The sequence below is a fragment of the Canis lupus genome, chromosome 14 (assembly GCF_048164855.1).
Source record: "Canis lupus baileyi chromosome 14, mCanLup2.hap1, whole genome shotgun sequence".
Classification (NCBI taxonomy): Eukaryota; Metazoa; Chordata; class Mammalia; order Carnivora; family Canidae; genus Canis; species Canis lupus.
Window position 1 is genome coordinate 42395004 of NC_132851.1, and position 22025 is coordinate 42417028.

General features: G+C 36.5%; 1 long non-coding RNA gene across 1 annotated transcript in view; it reads left to right on the forward strand.

Annotated features, from left to right (window-relative positions):
- Positions 1-16359, forward strand: part of LOC140603457 (uncharacterized) — a 53213-nt gene extending 36854 nt beyond the window's left edge. Inside the window, exons 2-3 of the long non-coding RNA XR_012006438.1 lie at positions 6364-6472; positions 16265-16359. This is a non-coding gene — a long non-coding RNA (uncharacterized lncRNA). The remainder of the gene's footprint in view (positions 1-6363; positions 6473-16264) is intronic.
- Positions 16360-22025: the final 5666 nt, after the last annotated feature.

The following is a 22025-nucleotide window of genomic DNA, read 5'->3' on the forward strand; positions in this document are numbered from 1 at the left end:
GCTGAAGGCAGCGCTAAACCACTGAGCCACTCGGGCTGCCCTCTCCAAAAATATTTTAATACTTATTTCCAAAAATCTAATGCTAAATTTGGACAGAAATTCCAAACGTATAACACTGCATTAAAGGGTTTTTATTTTTTATTTTTATCTATTTTTATATTTATTTTTTTAATATTTTATTTATTTATTCATGAGACACACACACACACACAGAGGCAGAGACACAGCAGAGGGAGAAGCAGGCTCCATGCAGGGAGCCTGGTGTGGAACTCAATCCCAGGACCCCAGGGTCATGACCTGAGCCCAAGTCAGGTGCTCAACCCCTGAGCCCCCCAGGGGCTCTGAAGGGTTTCTATTTCTGATGTACTTATGGCTTTGATACAGTTCATCTCTTGTTTCAAAGAGTAAACATTAAAAGCCAAACACAATTCACAAAATGTCTGACTTTTCACAAACACACAAAATGTCTGACTTAGTTTGTAAGAGCAGTGCAATCTTAGGTGAAGGTTTTATGTGGAGTCTGAGCTTTCTCTTACACTTAAGCTTGCACCTCTTATTGGCCAGCATTAGTCACAGATGGAGCCGTCTACCTGAACACACATGCTGCCAAGGAAGAGGCCCACTGAGAACACGTTTCAAATCCAAGACTCCACAAAAGATTAAGGTACATATCTGTGAATTACAAGGGGGCATCAGAGCAAAGGTGCCCATTTTCTTCAACGTGGTCAAGCAAAAGCATGTGATTGTTATGATCTTCAGTAGTCCAATGGAACAAGGCCCAAACTCAGAAAAAAAATCAGAGCTTTTAAATTATCCTTCATGATTAGCCTTCCAAATAAGATGAGAAGAATTATTTGTAAAGGTATTTTTGAAAAAGAGTATACTGGGTTCCTAAGAAATGGTGGAAAGTGAAAAAAAGTGTGATGGAGTTTTCACATAACTTACAATAATAGTGTTAGAGAAATCACACATCCAATAATTGGATAATCATTATGAAACAAAGCATTCCATAAAGATACTAAATTATTCCAAGATATATTTAAATACAAGATACTTTTGAAGATACTCGTATACAAAGGAAATCTTCAAAATCTCCCACTGGGACATCTACTTTTTTCTCTTTATTATTAAGTGCACATGTTCTTTTTTTTTTTCATGTTCTTAATAAATAGGTAGACTTATGTAGACCAAAGAGATAGACCCCTCCCCCCCCCCAAAAAAAGAAAATACTGAAATACTGTTCACATACACACAGAATCAAGTTTCCGATAGGCCCAGGTAAATGTCTAGTCTAGTAGATGTTCTAATGATTCTTTCCCACTGGCTGCAGATCGCTGTTAAGAGCTGCTATAAATCCTTATTCTCAGGCATAAAAGCTAATTACTATCATAGGTTAGGAATGAATTTTCCTCTTCCCTCTGTGCCACAGTGGGTTATTATACAATTAGCCACATAAAAGAGATGTCATGCTTTATCTCAAAGCAGTAATTCTTGTCCACAGTGAGAAGCAGCCACATTATCGTTGGTCATTTGTGTTGTGTTGATTCTCTTACTCACAACTCTGCATAATATCTGTGCCTTGATGCAGTAAATGTGATTGGAAAGGATGTCCTGGAAGATAAAAAAGGAATTGCATAAATGAAGATTTCCAACATCAACAGAGGGCACTGCAGAGTACATGGCATGCAACTGGAAGAGTTCACAAATGAGCCACTATTTGGATTGACTCTGTAGGGATGCCTGGGTGGCTCAGTGGTTGAGCGTCTGCCTCAGCTCAGGTCATGATCTGGGGTCCAGTATCAAGTCCCACATCGGGCTCCCCACAGGGAGCCTCCTTCTCCCTTCTCCCTCTGCCTGTGTCTCTGACTCTCTCTGTGTCTCTCATGAATAAACAAATAAAATCTTAGAAAAAAAATAGATTGACTCTGTGACTCAATGTCTCATGTTTGTGTTGAAAAATTCCAAAGCAATATCTTTTTAAATATTGCTTGTGCTTTATTCTTGTTTTCTGCTGCTTCTTAGATTTTAGAACAAAGTATATTAGATCTTTCATCAAGTTGCATATGGCTATTCTACTCTTTCTTTCTTTCTTTTTTCCTCTCCTTCTTTTTTAATGTCCATGCTTCAGTCTAGATATAATCTGTAGTCCTATTTTCAAGTTCAAAAATGTTTTCTGCTCTGTTTAATTACTCTCATCTGTTAATTTATTCATGTCAGCCATTGCATATTTTAGCTCTAGTATTTGAGTTTTTTTTTTTTTAATTTTTATTTATTTATGATAGTCACAGAGAGAGAGAGAGAGGCAGAGACACAGGCAGAGGGAGAAGCAGGCTCCATGCACCGGGAGCCTGATGTGGGATTCGATCCTGGGTCTCCAGGATCGCGCCCTGGGCCAAAGGCAGGCGCCAAACCGCTGCGCCACCCAGGGATCCCTAGTATTTGAGTTTTTATGGATTCTAATGCTCTGGTGAAATTCCCAATGTTGTCTTTATTTTCTTGAACATATAAATTGGTATTATTTTAATGCTTATGTCTGAAAATTCTCACATCTGGATCAAAATGGGTTTTTTTTGTTGTCTACTTTTCCTATTTTCTTTTTGATCCTGTTTCCAGGCATCCCTTGGTAATTTTAGATCACTATATAGGAATTATTGCTATATGGAAATTCTAGATGATATAATCTTTATCAGGGGATTTTCTTTTGGAACATCAATCACATATGGCCAGATTATTTTGTAGCAATCTGAAAGTAAATGATTTGAGGTAGGGTTTTAAATTATTGAGGTTTAATCTATTTCTAATGTGCTTTTACTCCTAGAGTGGATATTGGAGATTGCAATTGACAGCCTGGGGTATTTACCACAGTCCTTTATCTTGGGTCGGCTCTGAACTCACAACTTTATCTCTTCAGCATGGCAAGATTGCCAAGAACTCCCCTTAGCTTCTGATTCTCCATATTCCCTTATACTTGTCTACTTGATCTCTCCTTTTATAGAGAGGTCTTCTTCAAATCTCTAAGTACAAAGAGAATAGAAGAGCAGGATACATGGGCTTCCTAATGCCTAGTTGTATTGGTAGACCAGAACTCCAATTTTTGTCTCCTAGTCCCTAGGAGGTTGATAAATATTTTGAGCCATCGATTTCTGCTCAACTTCTGGGCACCGCCTCACTAAAGAATCAGCAAATGCCTTTTCCACCTAATTTTATGACATTTCTCTTCTTTGGAAGAAGAGAATTTGGAATTTGACCACTCGAGTCTTGACTATCCAGGTTTTTCTCTTATGGCTTCAAGCAACAATTTTGTTGTTTTTGTGTTCATATTTCATGCATCATTTATAGTTGCTACTTTCAAAAGGAGATTGGTCTTGTAAAATACAATCTGTCATAGTCAGGAATGGAAGTTGTATAAGCCTCTCTTTAAAAGGTCCTAAATAAGACTTTTGATTAAAAAGAAGTATAAACAGAAAAATTCAAAATGGAGGGAGCATGAGAAAAATGGGTAAGCAATTACTGGGAAAAAAAAAGAGGTAAAAAGGAAGAATGGCTTTAAAAATAGTTTACAAAGAAATCAAACTGAGATTTTGTGTGTTTGCTTTGGGTAAAAAAAAAAAAAAAAAAATCCAGTTAAAAACGTAAGTACTTGTAAGATGTTTTGCAATCCAGTCAAGTAAAACAGATTGATTTTTATCTGTAAATTGTTATTGACTGTGAAAATCAGGTAGCTTCTGTTGTTAGAAATCAGAACACAGTGAACTAGACTGAATAAATGTGTTGCCTAGTAAACTTGGTTGGTGCTAAATTGCATTCAACTAGTGAATAGTTTAATGATTTTTTTTCCCCTAAGAAGTGAACATGTTAGTATGTCTCAAATGGTCTGTTTTACTCAGTCGAATTTGTAGGCAGAGAGCTTACATGCCTCACAAAAAGATAAGAGAAGCCATAAAAGTGATGAGGCAAAACAGATATCCAAATGGCAAACGTGATCTAATTTATCTGTGAACATTTAACTGAAATTAATTCTTAAGTGATTGATCATATTTTGTGACAGCAACTGTAACTGTCTCTACGCATGAGTTAGAGTCAGTCATTGTGGGGATTATAAAGATGATCAATGACTTGGCTTTCTGACAAATCAAATCACAAATGCATTAAAATTCCCTGTGCCCTTCATGAAATACCTACCCGTGAACATGCAAGGCATTTGGAATTGTCAGGTATAATTCACATATTGATTTTAATGTAACTCTCTGAAACACTGTCAACCAATGCTTATTAGGTCCCCTCTGACTATGTGACCAATTAGCAGTGTGAACATGTGGAAAATGTACACATCTGTCAGGAAAGGCTTCTTCCACTCTTGGAAGGGAAGATAGCGAGGTTTATAAAGTCATCTGCTGAACATAATTGATCAAACACATAAAATGTCTCTGGCATTTGGTGAAGACAAAGATCACAGAGACACAAACCACTCAACCCTTCTCTCAAGGGAATTATAATATAGTTGAGCAGCAGATAAATAAGTCATCATAAAGGATAGGATGTGATAAACCCTATTCATTTATTACCTCAACAAATCTTTTTTTGAGCAATTTTGTGTACTAGGTTTATGGGAATGAAATCCGAGCTAGTAAGTCAATAATTTATAAACATGAGCTACAGTAAATCTGAGAGTCATTTGCAAAGTTTGCTACAAGATTTATGAGGATAGACGTTTAAAAGAAATTGTGGGTTTACAAAGAGATTCTCTGTAGGGAAGGAAGTGCTACCTCAAATAAGTGACGATTGAGGTGATGGGATTCTCCAGGCAGAGAAGAGAGCAAAATTAGAGGGCGGTGGTTTTTCGTTGTTGTTGTTGTTGTTGTTGTTGTTGTTGTTTTGAGCGTGGTGGTTTAATCCATGACAATATTGCAGAACCACCTTCCCTGTATGATTAGGGTTGGACACAAAGAGATTCAAATGAGCTTTGCAAGGTACAAGGGAAACAGAGGCCATTACCTGAAGAGGGACGCAAACCCCCATGTGCTGCCAGGGCTTGGCTCATCCTTGTAGATCCACTGTCTTCTCTCACTGGTGTACATAGACCCACAGCTCCTTCACCTGCTCTCTTTCTTCAGCTTCTCCAAGTCCTGGGCCAGACAGAGGTGGGACTCTGGGATGAAGAGTTCCTGAATTATTGGACTTAGAGGCAAGTTCTTATCTGTCCTGGAGGACACCGGTTTATTTTCAACACTTCTCGTTTGTCTTTGATTTTTTTTTTTTTTTTGAATTCAGTCTCACTTAGAGATATTTTCCCTGACAGTCTAACTACTGACCAAAGTAACTTCAGACCCATGATGAGGTGCAGAAACAATCCATTGCACTGACTTCTTCACTATTCTTCACTAGTCTTCCTTCCTGGTCTCTGGTTAGTGACTTTTCTCTGATGCTCCAATCATCTCCTTCTAGAACTTTACTTCACCAACCCTCCTCACCATTGTGAGAATCCTAATCCTTATAATAAATGCTTCATTTCATGTTACTTCACAGTTGTTCTTGTTCCCCGATGGAATCCTAATGTTTACAATAAAGATTTTTTTTAATAGCTTCATCCAGCAACTATACATAGATGATGGGACTGAAAGAAAAAAAAAATAATGTGGAGAGTAGCAGAAATTGAAACCAGAAAAAGATCCTATTCAGATCAATTTTAGAATATAGAATGCATGGCTAGGTTTCTCAAAATCTCACTTGCTGCTAGTGAAAATGGATTATAGTGTCTAGATCGAAGACAGAAAAAAAAAACAAATAGGTTAAATTATTATGTATTTAAGAGGATAATGCTAAAAATCTGTACACAGGTATTAGGGGTGGAAGGCAAGAGAAGGATCAGAAGTAAATACAAATGATTTTTCTTTTTAAGTTAACATATAGTGTATTATTAGTTTCAGGGGTAGAATTTAGTGATGCATCAGCTGCATACAACACCCAGTGCTCATTACATCAGGTGTCCTCCTTCATGCCCATCACCCAGTTACCATATCTCCCCCCCCACATCTAACCTCCAGCGACCCTCAGTTTGTTCCCTACAGTTAAGAGTCTCTTATGGTTTGCCTCGCTCTCTGTTTTTATTTTTCCTTCCCTTTTCCTATGGTCATCTGTTTTGCTTCTTAAATTCCGCATAGGAATGAAATCATATGGTACCTGTCTTTCTCTGACTGATTTCATTTAGCATTAAAAAGAATGAAATCTTGCCATTTATAATGAAGTAGATGGAAATAGAGGGTAGTATGCTAAGAACAAATGAGTCTCAATAAATGCTTTAAATAATATTTGTGTTCCTTCCTGTCATTAGTCTTTGCATTAACAAAGGTTTTCCAAACCTAGGTCCTTAGCTCTGTTGTTCAAACCATCTACAAATCAGAGTACTTGAAGAGTCTGTAAAAGAATAAAGAAGCACACAAGTGAAAGTTTCAGAAAGCATTACAAAGTGAAGGTAAGTATTGTTTATAAAATGTGCTGTGTGTAGATGGATATGTGTATATATACGAAATAAAAATATTTCTTAATATGGTGGTCAAGAACATTTGAAATTCTCTAGTTTATGGGAACCCAAATATGGAGAGCTCCTCATGAACTGGCCCCGAATTTTCATTGTGGGAATTTGAGGTGGATCTCAACAAAAATCAAGGGAAAAATGGAGAAAAGAGCTATAGTGTAATACACATTGCTGTCTTTATATTTAAATGAAAACAAAGGACAACTATTGTTAGTTTTTCTATTCTCAAAAATTGTTTAAATTACTGCTTCTACCTTTGGACATTTGTTAATCACGCCATGTTTCCTTATATGAAAAAGTAATAACAGCCTTTAAAAATTAAAAGAGTAATGTGCTTGTTTTCAAGCCAAATCCCAAGTCTTCCAAGTTTATCCTCATATTTTTACTTCTGGATACACGGTTCGAGCAATCAATAAAATCAGAATTATTTACCTCTATTTTCGTGAGAGTTTTTGCCGATTTCTTTCCCTTTGCTGACTTGAAAAGCAGCCATTTTCAATATAGCTAATGGTTACTCCAGTATGTTCACAGATGGTTGTAATGCAATATATACTGAACTAGAGTTGAAAAGAATTTAAATTTTAATAGTGAACAGTAGTTCACTATTCTAGTAGTTCTATATCCCTGCAGTAATCAAGGTGAATAAATACTATCTTCAGTAGTTAATACATGTGAATCTATTAATAATGACAGATAATGACATTGATTACAAGTGGTGTTTATGCTGAACTTCTTCCATTGGCCCTTCCTGATCCACTTTTCCACCTTCTCCTCCCACACAGTGCCATGAGGTAGATGAGTGTTATGGTAGGAGTATACACTGAATGAAGAAGTCTCCCTTGCTTTCTGGCTTCCACTTGGGTTTGATCAATGGTGGCATGTGCAGGAGGGTGGAAGGTGGAAGGAAAGTGAGGTATGATATATTTACTGCAGACTTTTTGCCTGCTACATTAGCTTCACTCCACCAAAGTCTACAACTTTCATAGAGCAGATTTCTCTGATTTCTTTCTCTCTAGGCTTTGGAAACCATTCCCTTCCTGTGTCCCCTTCTGATAGGGGTTGGAAATATCTCCACTTAGACCTAGTCCTGTGGTACTGAATTTTTCCAAATTGGTTTCCTAAAATCTGGTCCACACCTTTATAAACAGTCCTTGAATACAATCTACTCAAATTATCCAGTCTGTGTGTGCTGTTTCCTGACATACATAGATTTCCCTTTTTCCAAAAGTTATTTCATGCAAAATATTGGAAATTGAGAAAGTTAGACATATTGGCTTATCAACAGCAATTAGGAGCCACTACTTTTTATTTATTTATTCAAATACAACTAATTGACCACATATTTACAAAGCACTAATGAGTTGATTTAAAAAAAAAAAAAAAAGAGGTCCCTGTCCTCAGGGACTTTACATTCTAACTGAAGAGATGGACATTAGGTGAATGATTGGAAAATTAATTAATCATTTAAGTACTTTTATAATAATTGCTAAATAATTGCTAACTTGTACAATCATGTAAAAGAGGGATCTAACAAATTATTAGGTAAGGGGAAGAATGGGAATTTTTGTTGCTGGTTTTGTTTTGTTTCTAAACATTTAAAATGGAGTCTAAAGGGCAAATCTGAATTTTCTAAGTAAAGAAAGAAAATATGAGGAGAAAAAAACATTCAGAGGAGAAGAATTAGCCTCTGTTATGTTCCTGAAATGATTAGAAGTCTCATATTTTCAAAGAATGAAATGAACACAATTGAGTGAGGTCCTGTGGAGGAGAGAATGGTTAAAGTCTTCTATTAGAGGCATGGGCTGGTTCATGCAGACATATAGGAAATATTAAGGATTTGAGGTTTTTAAAAAATGAAAACAACTGAAAGGTTATAGGCTGTGCTTGATCTAATAACCAAGTGTTTAAAAATGGTATCATTGAATGCCCTGTGGGAAGCAGCGGAGAATGAAGTGGCAGAAAGTGAGGAGAGTATGATTACTTGGAAGGGAATGTTAGACATCTGCAAAAGGGATGATGCCAGCTTTAGTGTAATAAAAAGTGATGCAGAGACACATCCGTTGGGTCTTACGGAAGCAGATCCTGAGAGATACCAGGAGAGCAAGAACCTCTGAAAAATACAAAGGGAAAGAGGAATCAGAATTAGGTATGGGGAACCTTCAGATCCTAATGCGTATAATGAACATTTGAAAGGATGCCAACCTAGTCCACCCTCTCTAGTTCTGAAAGTCGTCCTCAGCAATAATCCTACGGAAACCTCTGCCCAGCTTTCACGGTTGGCCATAAAATACACTGTGCTCTTTTCTTTTAGTTTTCATGAGATGGATCTGTGTCTTCTTGCAGCAAACCACTTATGTGTGTGTGCACATATATGTAATGCCTCATATGTACAAAAGATAATATAAGATTTCATAATTTTGAGAAAATGATAAGAAGAATCCAAATTTTATATTTGTTATTTCCTTACTTTTCTTTTTAATTTCTCTTGCCTCCAGCTCCCCACTGTGGCAAGCTCCATTGCAGTGAACCCACTCAATTTTCCTCCTTTTCGGAACTACAAAACATATAGTCTTGCGCGATTTCTTGGCCTATGATACAGAAATACTTAATTTCACAAAAGAACTGCCAACTACATTCTAGAATGGCTATACTATCTGTTAGTAAACTGTTTAGGTTTGCTTTTACAAATGAATTAATTCTCAATATCCTTTCTAATCTGCTTTTTGCACTCTATATGTTTTTTTTAAGCTTTACCCATGTTTATGTGTGACAAAAGTTCATTTATTGCCATAGCTCCGTATCATTTCATTCTATAATATATCACAATTTATTAATCTATTCTTCAGTAGATGAGCTGAAGAATATCAGTTTCTCCCTTTATTTTTATATTATAAACAATACTTTGAATCTATTGATCTGTTTGTGGGAAATTGACACCTTTACTTTGAGTCTCCTTAATGTCTTTCAGTAAAATTTTATAACGTGTCTCCACCTCCTTTAATCATATGGAGGTTGAATACTTGATTTATTTCCTTTGCATATTCATACACTTTACATATTAAACTGCTTTTTTAACATCAGTATCTACTTGTAAGTTTATCATAATACCAAACAGAGGAGTATCCCAAACTCTATGGGGAAAAAAGTCGGAAAATCACCTAAATTAGTGACATATTCTTTTGATTAATTGCTGGCATAAATGAGACATTTTTTCTGTTCCCACCATCTCCACACTTTTGATCATCTCCCCTCCAGCTCTGTAAGGTGACTTATCTATTTAAACCAGGCAGTATCCTTATGTCACAAAGCACAACTGAATCTATTTTGCTGTGCTTATCTGCTTTGACCTGGGTAATTTCCATCACAGGATGATCTGATCTGAAAAGATATTCAACTATGTGAGATTTAGATAGCTTCTGCTCCTCAGAAATGAACCCTCAGAAGCCCAGAACTCAAGAGAATTTGCAGCATTCTATATCACTGAGCATGAGAAGAGAGAGAAAGACAGATAGACAGAGAAACAGAGAGAGAGGGAGAGATTGAGATTTATGCTTATTTGCAGTAAAGGACATTTGTAGAATAGCCCACACACAACTTTTGCTACATCAACATGTATTACGCTGGAGGGGAGGTGCATGGAAGGATGGGGTATCTGGGTGATGGGCGTTAAGGAGGACAGGTAATGTAATGAATCTGATATTCAACTGATGAATCACCTAACTCTACCCTTGAAACTAATAATACACTAGATGTTAACTAAATTGAGTTTAAATTTAAAAAATTAAAAATAAATTTAAAAGCACATATTACAATGTAAATCATCTTTAATAAATATTGAACTGAGTGGCTCTCCATGTGCATGCATGCATGCAAAAGAAAAGCTCTTTTGTATATGTAAAGCCAGGCTGAACAACCAACAGATGGTTTGGACAAATGTCTCTTCATTACCTGAAATTTTCCACTGTGGGATGAAACAAGGATTTTATCCACATTTTACTCCATGCACAGCTCTATACTTTCTCATTTGTGTTATTTTAAGATTAGATTTAGAATGCAAATTCGGGAAGGGGTATCTAAGAGGATTTCCTGGTCTGTAATCATTAGAATATTCTCTCTCTATAAAAGTTGACTTGGAACTCTAGGTCCTCTTCTGCACAGGTGATTTACTTCTTTACATCAAAGGATTGAAGCAACACTCTTAAAGTAACTAAAAATACCCTTTTTATACTGGTAGTCTTTTTGACTAAGCATGTTTTTTGTTTTTCTGCATGATTCTAAAAACAAATATTAACTACTATATAAATGTCGATCAGTAATACTTCATGATATTCCCTTTTAAAACGTGTATGGTTTGGCAGGCATGATTTAGATATTTTCTTTGATTTTTGTTGTTTTAAATCAGTGTTTTAAGGTGGCAAAGTCAAAAAATAAAGGACCAGTATAGTTCTCTTCCCTACCTCTTCCCATGGTCCCCATGACTTAATAAAGGGACAAGCAGAGATAATAAATAAAATAAATTTAAAAAGTGGAAAAGCAACAAACAGATTGAGGAAAAAAACAAACTGTATTTAGTTTTATGGCCTTCCCATAGAAATTTCTCAATTCCCATTCTCACTCCCAAGGCCTGCATGTGACCATCACTGTCAGTGAGTTGGGTCTCCTCTCTTCTTTAAATATTATTCAAGTGTAAAATTTGGTATATACTCAAATTCCCTCAACTCTATTGCATTTGCAGATCCAACACGGCCCCTGCTGTGTGAAATAAAAAAAAAGATGTGTTTGATTCCATATTCTATTACTTAATGGATAGATAATTTTGAAATTCAAGGAAGTTTCACTTTAAATTAGTTAACATCTGCCATTCACTATTACGTACCTTACACATATTATCTCATGTAATTCTTAAAAAAACTTCATCATGAATTTACATGTCGTAAGTGAGGTAGCTAAGATTTTGAGAGTGTTCATTCTGGGTAGTAAAATATTTCTTTAACAGGCTCACAGGAAATGAGCTACCAGAATGGTGCTGATGCACTGGTTTTGGTTGATGCTCACTTAAATTTGACATGAGATATGCTCAGTCTGTTGGCTACTAAAAGTCCCCTGCCTTGTCATGGCCTTCAGCCATATGTGTGGACCTGAGTTTTAACACTTTCCCATGTTATAGATAACCACAATGTCATCTCCATCTTCAATACCTAGAAGCAGTAGGGTTCATGATAGGTATCGTTTACCATGCACCCACCACCTCCTTCCCACTTGCTTTCAAGGTAGTGATCCTAACTTCTCTATGGGCTACTTTGTACCGAGCATTGGCCTTCTGGGTGAACCTAACTGGGATTGGCCAAAACTATCTTCTCTAAGGTTTCCTAAATCCATTCCAGGAAGGGAGGTTTGATGCAAAGGTTTTGAAAACCCTCGAGGGATATGGGTTCAGCCATTCCCAAAAATTTGACTGACATTTGAAACCAAACCCATGGAAGGATTGGGTGACCATTCTGAATACCATTTCGGGGCAGGGTGGTACACACAAGGGAATGCCTATTGTTAGTGATGTGGAATCGAAGATGGCAGTCAACATCAACAGTTCAAGGCCTAGGAATGTAGTGATTAGAGTCTATAAAGTTCAAGAGAGTACACAGTTGAATAATGTGCTATGTTTAACAGTATTACATTCCCAATAGAAAATTTTACATGACCAGAAATGAATTCTCATTTACATTTCCATACATTATCTAGGTAAGATTTGGATTTGAGAGAGTGATTAGATGCCAATAATCATGAGTCATGATGGATGATGGATGATGCAGCGTCATGAGTAAGGATGTAATCAGCATTAAATAAAAGGCATTGAGAAACTGCACAGAGGAGAAGACCCAATTGTTGCAATACAAATGGCTTCTGACAGCATTGAGAGTAATTACAGCATTGCCGTGTTTTTTGTTTTTTGTTTTCCTCATGGCTGGAGATATAAAGTTAGTTAGAAATATTGCATTTGAAAGTAAAAACCATGAAAAAATGGTTCCAAGTCATGAACAGGAGGTGAAAGTACTTTGATGCTATGAACAATTTTTATGTATACTAACTGGAAAATAAACAAATACATAAGTACCTCTTTTCCAACCGTTATTCTAAATCATCATAAATATGGGCCATGATGTTGTAAATTTTTTTTTAAGAGGGAAAAAGACAAAGAGTAGAGAGTGGGGAGAGAGAGTGAGAAAGAGAGAGAGAGAGAGAGAGAGAGAGAGAATGCTAAGCAGGCTCCATTCCTGGTGCAGAGTCCAAAACAGGGCTTGATTTCACAACTCTGAAATCATGACCTGAGCCAAAATTAAGAGTCCAACATGTGGGGCGCCTGGATGGCTCAGTCAGTTAAATGTCTGCCTTTTGCTCAGGTCATGATCCTAGAGTCCCTCCAGTTCCCTGCTCAGTGGAGAGCCTGCCATCTCCTTCTCCCTCTGCTGCTCCCCCTGCTGATTCTTTCTCTCTGAAAAATAAATAAATAAAATCTTGAAAAAAAAAAAAAAGAGGTCCAACACTCAACCTACTGAGCCACCCAGGCACCCCAATGTTGTAAATCTTTTCAAACCAAATTGTTTATATAGAAAGGACTCTGCAAAAATACGTGACTGGGATCTGCATACCCCATGGGAGATCTTGGTCAAGACAGTAGTGAAACGCACCGCCATTGAACAAGTAAAAGCAGAAGCAGAGATGGGCTCTCCTACCTGCTTCAACCCTTCCTCAATTCCTTCTTCCCTTCTTGCTGGGGGATTCCCAGAGACTCACTAAGGCTCCAATGAGAATGGGAGAAAAACAACACATCTTTCATTATCAAAATTATTTCTAATCAAGGTAGAGGAACGGTATAAATTAGGACTTTCCCTTCAATTAATTAAAGTAACGAAACAATTATTACATATGACTGGATCATTGGAAACTTTGAAAACATATTTCTGTATTGATGTTTAAAACTCAAGCAGTAAGAAAAAAATTACTTCATGGTATTGGTTAATGTGGAAGGCATATTCGTTATGTTACTTTTGCAATTCATAAATTAATAATTGCAAATATTTTTATTTAACCAATACAGGTTTGCTTGTTAGTTTTAATGATATTGCCTTATTTCAATTTTAAAACTAGAGTTTGGGATCCCTGGGTGGCTCAGCAGTTTAGCGCCTGCCTTCCGCCCAGGGCGTGATCCTAGAGGCCCGGAATCGAGTCCCATGTTGGTCTTCCTGCATGGAGCCTGCTTCTCCCTCTGCCTGTGTCTCTGCCTCTCTCTCTCTGTATGTCTACAGTGAATAAATAAATAAATCTTTAAAAAATATATAAATAAAAAAATAGAACTAGAGTTTGATCCTTGAAAAATTAAAAAAAATATCAAAAATAGAAAAATAAGTTGCCTCAGTCTTACCTACCAAGTGTTATTATGAATAATTTATTATTGAATTTTATTTGACACTTGATTCTATGCATTATATGGGTGCCCTTTAAAAAGTAAATGTAAGTGAAGTAGCAATTGAAATGTTGTACCAAATGATGCAATTGGATTCTCTTTAAGACTATGGTAAATGACATTTTTCAGATATAAATCATAAACAATCAATAAATAATCAAACATTCTAAGAAATTCCAATGGATCTCCAAATATTTAGGCAAAGGTTACTTTTAACTTAAATAATTTTAATTTCTCTGTAAATAGATTTCACAAAGTACAGTGTTTCATTTATTTGAAAATGCATGGCCATGAAATCAAGCAATAGTTACATTTTCTTCCATACTTAAACAAATCAACCAAATTTACCTAAATTTTATATCAGACTACTCAGTGTAAAGATGTGAAAAAAATTAAAATTAAAATAATTTTTTAATGATTTATACACAAATTTTTGACTTTATTCATGCAACTACTTAAATTGCCAGCGATTTCCCATATGTATAAAAATCAATGAACAAATCTAATACTAATTAATCAAACACCTCCAAAATTAGTTCATACTTTTTAGGTACACTTTGTTCACTATTCATACATTATCTATTACCACAAATATGTAAAAGAAATAATTGCATATAAATCTCTTCTTTCTACCAATAGGTGGCACTGAAAATGTGTATATTTCCACAAAAAAGTGTGTTCACCCCTATGTTGCAGATTCCTTCTTCCTATAATGTAGCTTCAGCTGTGGTTTGAATGAAGAACACCCATCTACCATAAAATTACTCTGATATGAGCATGAGGAGTTCTATTATGCAAATAGGATGTAAAATGTTTATAATGATGGACCATTACATCGAGGATATTTTACTGGTATTATAAAATTTACATTTTGCTCAACCAAAATTGTATTATGTTTAGCAAAATCAATATCACATTTTTCTCTGTTATTTCATTATTCTTATTTGGTAAAATTGTCACTTCCATTTTAGTCTGGGGTGTTGTTTACCTGAGTAAACAATACATGCGGAAGAATTTTGCAAAATTTGGAAGCATTTTAGATTTGCTTAGACTGCTTATAAATATATCCTCTGATTTGTAATGGTTAATATAACTAGGAGCAAATATCTGAGTATTTGTATTTGCATTACTTTTATTAGTAGTGCTCTTCATTTTTCCCATGTGTATATAGTTAAAATGCCTCACCTCCATTTCAACAGAATTCTGTTATCTCGGTCATTTAGAATTCTTTTAAATCTAGTTCATTCAGGAGGTTCATTTCAACAACTCATTGGGAAAAAAACCAAAAGCCTTATGACATTCATTCTGCATTTTTAACAGCAGTTTTATTAAAATGATTTATTGCCATAAGACAAATCCTAATGATATTCCTATTTTATAACTGTATTTTATTCTGGGCCTGGTTGGTGTGATTTATTCACATTTCCTAAGAAAATCTGAACCACTGTGTTGCTGCAGCTATTAGGTAGCAAATGTGTTTTACATTATAATAATAAACATACATTTTTCATACCCGAACTCTCCAATAATCAGATATTCTTGAGTAGTTTCAGTGTTTTTATTAGATCCCAGTGAAGTCTCATTATCTTGTACAATATGTCTGAACTATGCTTCCCCAGATCCCTACTATTTTCAGCTTTTTAAGCCTGTGTGGGAAAATAAACTTACCTGACATGGGGGCTTTATTTAATTATATTTCCATTGTCTCATCTATGATCAGAGATCACTCAACATGAAACACTTTTCTTCCTCCTCTTTGTTATTAGAATTTAGCTTACTCTTATTTTTCTGAGCTGCCAACACCTTATTTCTTGCTGCCCTCCACCATCCACGACTACTTGTAGAAAATACCGCACACACATTAGCTCCACCCCACATCAGTTCCTTCCTTGATCACTCTCTTCTCTTGAAAGCACTATGCTTGGCTTGAATGTTTTTAGGGTTCACAGAATAAGGGAGACAAAACCTTAATCCTTATCAGGGACAAAACAAGCTTAAAGAGAAGATATTTGTTACTTCAACCTGAAAATGCAGGAAAGGATTCATAGTCAAACAGGGATCCATCAAGGATCGTGTGGTAACCAGGTTCCAAGGTGGCCCCCATTGATTTGCTTCTTGGAGTTCATCCTCTTGCATAGTTCTCTTCTATGCTGGTCTGTGGGACCAGCAGTGAACAACAAAAGTGATGGCATGTCACTTTTAAAATCAGGTTATCCGAAAGGTGTGACTTCTGCTCGAGGTACTCTGTTTCTGTTTCACCACATCAGGTATCATGTCATACAAATTCCACTCGGGGAAGAAGCGGGGTCTCCAGTCAACAGCCCATGGAGAGTTAAAGCCTACTGAAAAACCATGTGAGTGAGTATTTATTTATTTATTTATTTATTTATTTTTCACGTGGATGAGTTTAAAAGCGGATCTTGCAGCCCCAGTTGAACCTCATGAGAGACACTAAACCTGAAACGTCAGCTAAGGCACTTCTGAGTTCTTGACACATAGAAACTAGAGGAAATAACTAGATGTTGTTTCAAGCTAAGTTTGGGAGTCGTTTGTTATGTGGCAAGAGGTAACTAATAAGGATCTCAAATGATATTATCAGAGCTCTCTCAGAATTTCTCTGTGCTTGTGTCTGATGACATCAACTACAGGTGAAAATGGAAATGGTGCAACCTTGAAGTTTCTCTTTGTCATATGGATTCTAGATCAGTGATCCACAAAGGTCAACCAGGGCCACCTGTTTTGGGCGAATAAAGCTTTATTGGACCACAGTCACTTCAAATTGTTTACATTTTGTCCATTTTACTGTTTTCCTGCTACAGTTGTAGGAGATGAGTAGTTAAGATAGAGGCCAAATGGCTCCTGAAGCCTAAACCCCTGTCCCACATGGTGGGCAGTATACACTTTGGCTTCCATCCTTCCAGATTAGCAGTGACTGCAGAAAGAAAAGAATAAAAAAAATCATAAATTGTTAAAAACAAAACTTTAAGAGAGGACTCTAACTTACTGGTCTTGAGTCATGAGCCTTTGTGCCAATTTTGTAAGTAGGTGGGAATGTTACTCCAATCAATTAAGCCTAGGTCATGTGACTATTCCTGCTTTTAGAGGAGTCAGAGGAGATGTACTCCAGTCAGTGTACAATTTTCAAAAGGGGAAAAAAAAAAGGATTTTGTTACTAGAACAAATATATTAGTATCTAGGTGTACCTGATGGGAGTGGGGAAGTTGAATGCAATACTCACATAAAAACACAACAGAAATACACACAATAGAAATTATAGAAAAATAGCCACTGGGGCTCCTGGGTGGCTCAACCGGTTAAGTGTCTGCCTTCAGTTCAGGTCATGATCCCAGGATCCTGGGATTGCAACCCACAATGGACTCCCTGCTCAGTGGGGAGTCTGCTTCTTCCTCTCCCTCTGCCCCTTTCTGCCACCCCACCCCCCCCACGGACTTGCTCGCTCGCTCTCTCTCTCTCTCACACTCTCTCTCTCTCTTTGTCAAATAAATAAAATCCTTTACAAGAGAAAGAAAAATAGCCTCTTAAATGAAAACGACAAAGTAACAGGGATTTCAGAAATATTCCAAAGAATCATGGTCTTTATCCCTAAAGACTGCATCAAATTCCCTTTCCTAGTAGAAAAAGATCTCCTGTTGTTTCTTTTTATTCCTGAGGATGGAAGTCACATTGCCCACCCCCTTGCTCTTAGGTACAGTTAGGGTGGGGAACAATAGGTATTAACTCTAGGCTATGCAAGTCTCATATAGGTCATATGTAAGTTGGGTAAACTTCATGCACTGCTCCACCCTATTCACATTCAATCCTTGAATAATTATAGTGATTTCAGATTCTTGTGCACACTTTGGCAATTTCTCATGTGAGATGCAAGTAAAAACTGTGAGATAAATATTTTATTGACATAGTGTCTCTGGTCTCCCAGGCAAGTGCTAATTGGGGTTTATCCTCTCAGGAAAATCTAACCATTTACCAACCTACGATCTCGTCCGATTACTGGCACATGATATGGGCTCATTATTTCTTAAGAAAATGAAAAACTCACACATATAAATTAGATGAAAACAGCAAAAACAAGGACTTAGGAATTAGACCTAAATCTTTATTTTACCATTTACTAGCTGTGACACCTTATATAAGCTAATTGACCTTCTGAATTTGATTTTTCTTCTTTGTAATACTGGATCTGGCAGTGGATACTTTACCAAATGTTTTGATTCCATAAATCAAAGTGCATAATACGGGGATCCCTGGGTGGCGCAGCGGTTTGGCGCCTGCCTTTGGCCCAGGGCGCGATCCTGGAGACCCGGGATCGAATCCCACATCAGGCTCCCGGTGCATGGAGCCTGCTTCTCCCTCTGCCTGTGTCTCTGCCTCTCTCTCTCTCTGTGACTATCATAAATAAATAAAAATTAAAAAAAAAAACAAAGTGCATAATACATACTAAGATTCTATAGTGCCAAGTTGTTTGTTTCCTACAATTCAACCATCTTATATAGGAACTTGAATGTTACATTCCTATTTTATAAGTAAGACACACCAAAGTTTAAACAGAATAGTGGTATGTACCTACTAGAAAAATATACCATTAAGGCTTTGAGTTTTGTAAAAAAAAAAAGAAAAAGAAAAAGAGTTTAATTTTCTTTTATTATTTTTTAATATTTTATTTATTTATTCATGAGAGACAGAGACATAGGCAGAGAGAGAAGCAGGCTCCCTCTGGGGAGCCCTATGTAAGACTCGATCCAGGGACCCCAAGATCATGACCTGAGCCAACGGCAGATGGCAGATGCTCAACCACTGAACCACCCAGGTACCCCTAATTTTCTTTATATAAAATATTCACCTCCCTGATTAAGTTGATGGAACTCTATCAGTTAATTCTGTCTCAGCTGGGTTAATTATGGCCAAAATTTCAAGCTACTATTTATTCATTAGTTAATCTTTGACCTAATGCTGGCTTCTTTACTCTGTAGAGACATAAGGTGATTTAGTCACTATGAGGACAATTGTTTTCCGTCATCTTAATTTTACCCTTACCATGGTTGACAGTAGATTGTCCTCTGCCACCATATTCTGGATTCCAATGACCAGTTGTCTCTTGCAGCATTACATTTTGTAACAGCATTCAATTTATCCCTGGGACGCAAGGGTGGCTCAACACTCGTAAAACAATCAACATGATAGATCACATCAATAAAAGAAAAGGCAAGAACTGTATGATCCTCTCAATAGATGCAGAGAAAGCATTTGACAAAATACAGCATCCTTTCCTGATCAAAACTCTTCAGAGTGTAGGGATAGAGGGAACGTTCCTCAGCATTTTAAAAGCCATCTACACAAAGCCCACAGCAGATATCATTCTCGATGGGGAAACACTGGGCGCCTTTCCCGTAAGATCAGGAACAAGACAGGGATGTCCACTCTCACCACTGCTACTCAACAAGGTACTGGAAGTCCTAGGCTCAGCAATCAGACAACAAAAAGAAATAAAAGGCCCTCAAACTGGCAAAGAAGTCAAACTCTCCCTCTTTGCAGATGACATGATACTGTACATAGAGAACCCAAAAGGGGGCAGCCCAAGTGGCTCAGTGGTTTAGCACCACCTTCAGCCCAGGGCATGACCCCTGGGGTCCTGGGATCGAGTCCCACCTCGGGCTCCCTGCATGAAGCCTGCTTCTCCCTCTGTCTGTGTGTGTGTGTCTCTCTCTCTCTGTGTCTCTCCTTCATAAATAAATAAAATATTTTTAAAAAAGAAAAAAAAGAAAACCCAAAAGTCTCCACCCCAAGATTGCTAGAACTCATACAGCAATTCGGCAGTGTGGCAGGATACAAAGTCACTGCCCAGAAATCGGTGGCATTTCTATACACTAACAATGAGACTGAAGAAAGAGAAATTAAGGAGTCAATCCCATTTACAATTGCGCCCCAAACCATAAGGTACCTAGGAACAAACCTAACCAAAGAGATGTAACAGCATTAATATATAATGCAGTAGAGGAGTCTCTCTTATTGCTAAAGAAAAACGAAACAAAACATATGCTTCATTTTTTTTTGTGCAGTAGGAACAAAAAAGGAGGAGAAATGAAACCCCCACTTTCAGTTTTCATAGTATTTGATGAAATGTTCACATGTTCAATTTGATTCTTACATATTCTCTTTGGTTTTCTTCTTTCTTTCCTAGGCTCCTGATCTCTCCCTTTTTTGGCCTTCATTTGCCCTCCCTGGCTCGTGTTCTTGACTCTTGAATTTTCCTCCTTTATGACTCTCAGTGAAGAGCTCTTCTAAGAAAGCTCATTACTTGTTTTTTTTTTTTTAATAATAAATTTATTTTTTATTGGTGTTCAATTTGCCAACATACAGAATAACACCCAGTGGTCATCCCGTCAAGCTCATTATTTTGGTAACTCTCTATGCTGATCGAGCCACAAGAAATTCTGGAACTCACATCTCTCTCTTCTTTCCTATCGTTCTTCTCTCTCTCTCTCTCTCTATATATATATATATACACACACATATATATACATATTACATATATATACATATATATATATACATATATAATTACTTATTCTTAGAACTAGTATCTCTGAGAATATAAACATCTGCAGAACTTACTGTCTCAATTGACATGATTTTACTATTCTACTATCTTTATTGACGTAACTACTTTTCCAGAAAATTTCTTGGCTAAGAAGAGAATGTTCCTTATGGTGTTATTATTCGTTCTAGGAAAAATCTGAAAGACCTATCCACTTTTCATTGGAAAGCTTGAAGGGCAGTTTAAATGCTGATCCCCTGATCCCTTGTTGCAACATCCCTACCTTCCCGTGTCCACCAGTCATGAGTTATTATATCACGATTCTTACCCAGTCCTGGCAGAGCTCTGAACTCCCTCACTCCATTCTCCATTCTCGAATTGAAAGATTCACCTTAAGCTAATTTTTAAAATTTCATAAATATGCCAGTGTTGCCCTTTTTCCTCTAGGATGCTACTAAGACCGTGAGGCATTGCTCTCCCTTACCACAGCAAGCAGTAAACTCACCTTGGTCTTGTCAACATGTTGTTTTGGTGAAGTTTGGGGAATCCAGCACCCCACATATCTAAAATCAAATGTGTATCTCTGCCCCTCTTTACTCTTTACCATAATTATACTAACGGAAGATTTGACTTCATTAAGACTTCTTGGCTTGTTTCATGGATTTGAAGTAGTGAACTTGTATGTCTATACTTAAAATAATACCAGCTCACAGTTATTAAATTTATCCTTTTCCAAGTACAAGGTTAAAAATCTTAGTTTGATTAAAAATTTATATGTTTAATTAGTTTTTTCTTTATATTGGTATGCTATAATGTTCTATTTAAATCCCATATTGATTATTAACATTGATCTCAACATTCACCAATAACCAGATAGAAAAGCTACCATCTTAACCATTCTTTTCCCAACCACCTTCAGATCCTAGCATTTCTATTTTGAAAGTATAATTTTGACCTCTTTCCAACTTCATAACAGCTTCAATAAATTTTACCCTAAGTAGTTTTGATAAGTTCTTTATCTCTGTTCTCTGGCTTTAAAATGGTTCTTAACAATATTAATGCCACAAATGAGGTGGTCTTTTAGATGTCAGTTAACTTTAGCTCCAATGCATAAAGTCACAAAAATAATCAGAAGGATAATAAGAACAAACATAACTTTATTGGGAATAGCAAAATAGATTCAGATTCTATTACTATCAGGAGAAGTGTATGAGTAGTACCTGGCCCATGATGAAATTTCAATAAGTGTTTGTGGAATAAATACATGGAATTAATTTGTAAAAATAAAAAATGTATAGCTCTTCTGCTATACATTGCTCACTCCAAATCAACAGATTCTTTTCTTCCTTGTCAAGAAAACCCACAATAAGCATAAAATATCATGACCAGAAATAAAGGTTTTTACTTGCAGTTGGTTGTCATGTGACCAAGACCCATTCAAGAACATGCAGATGAAAAAAAATAATAATAATAAA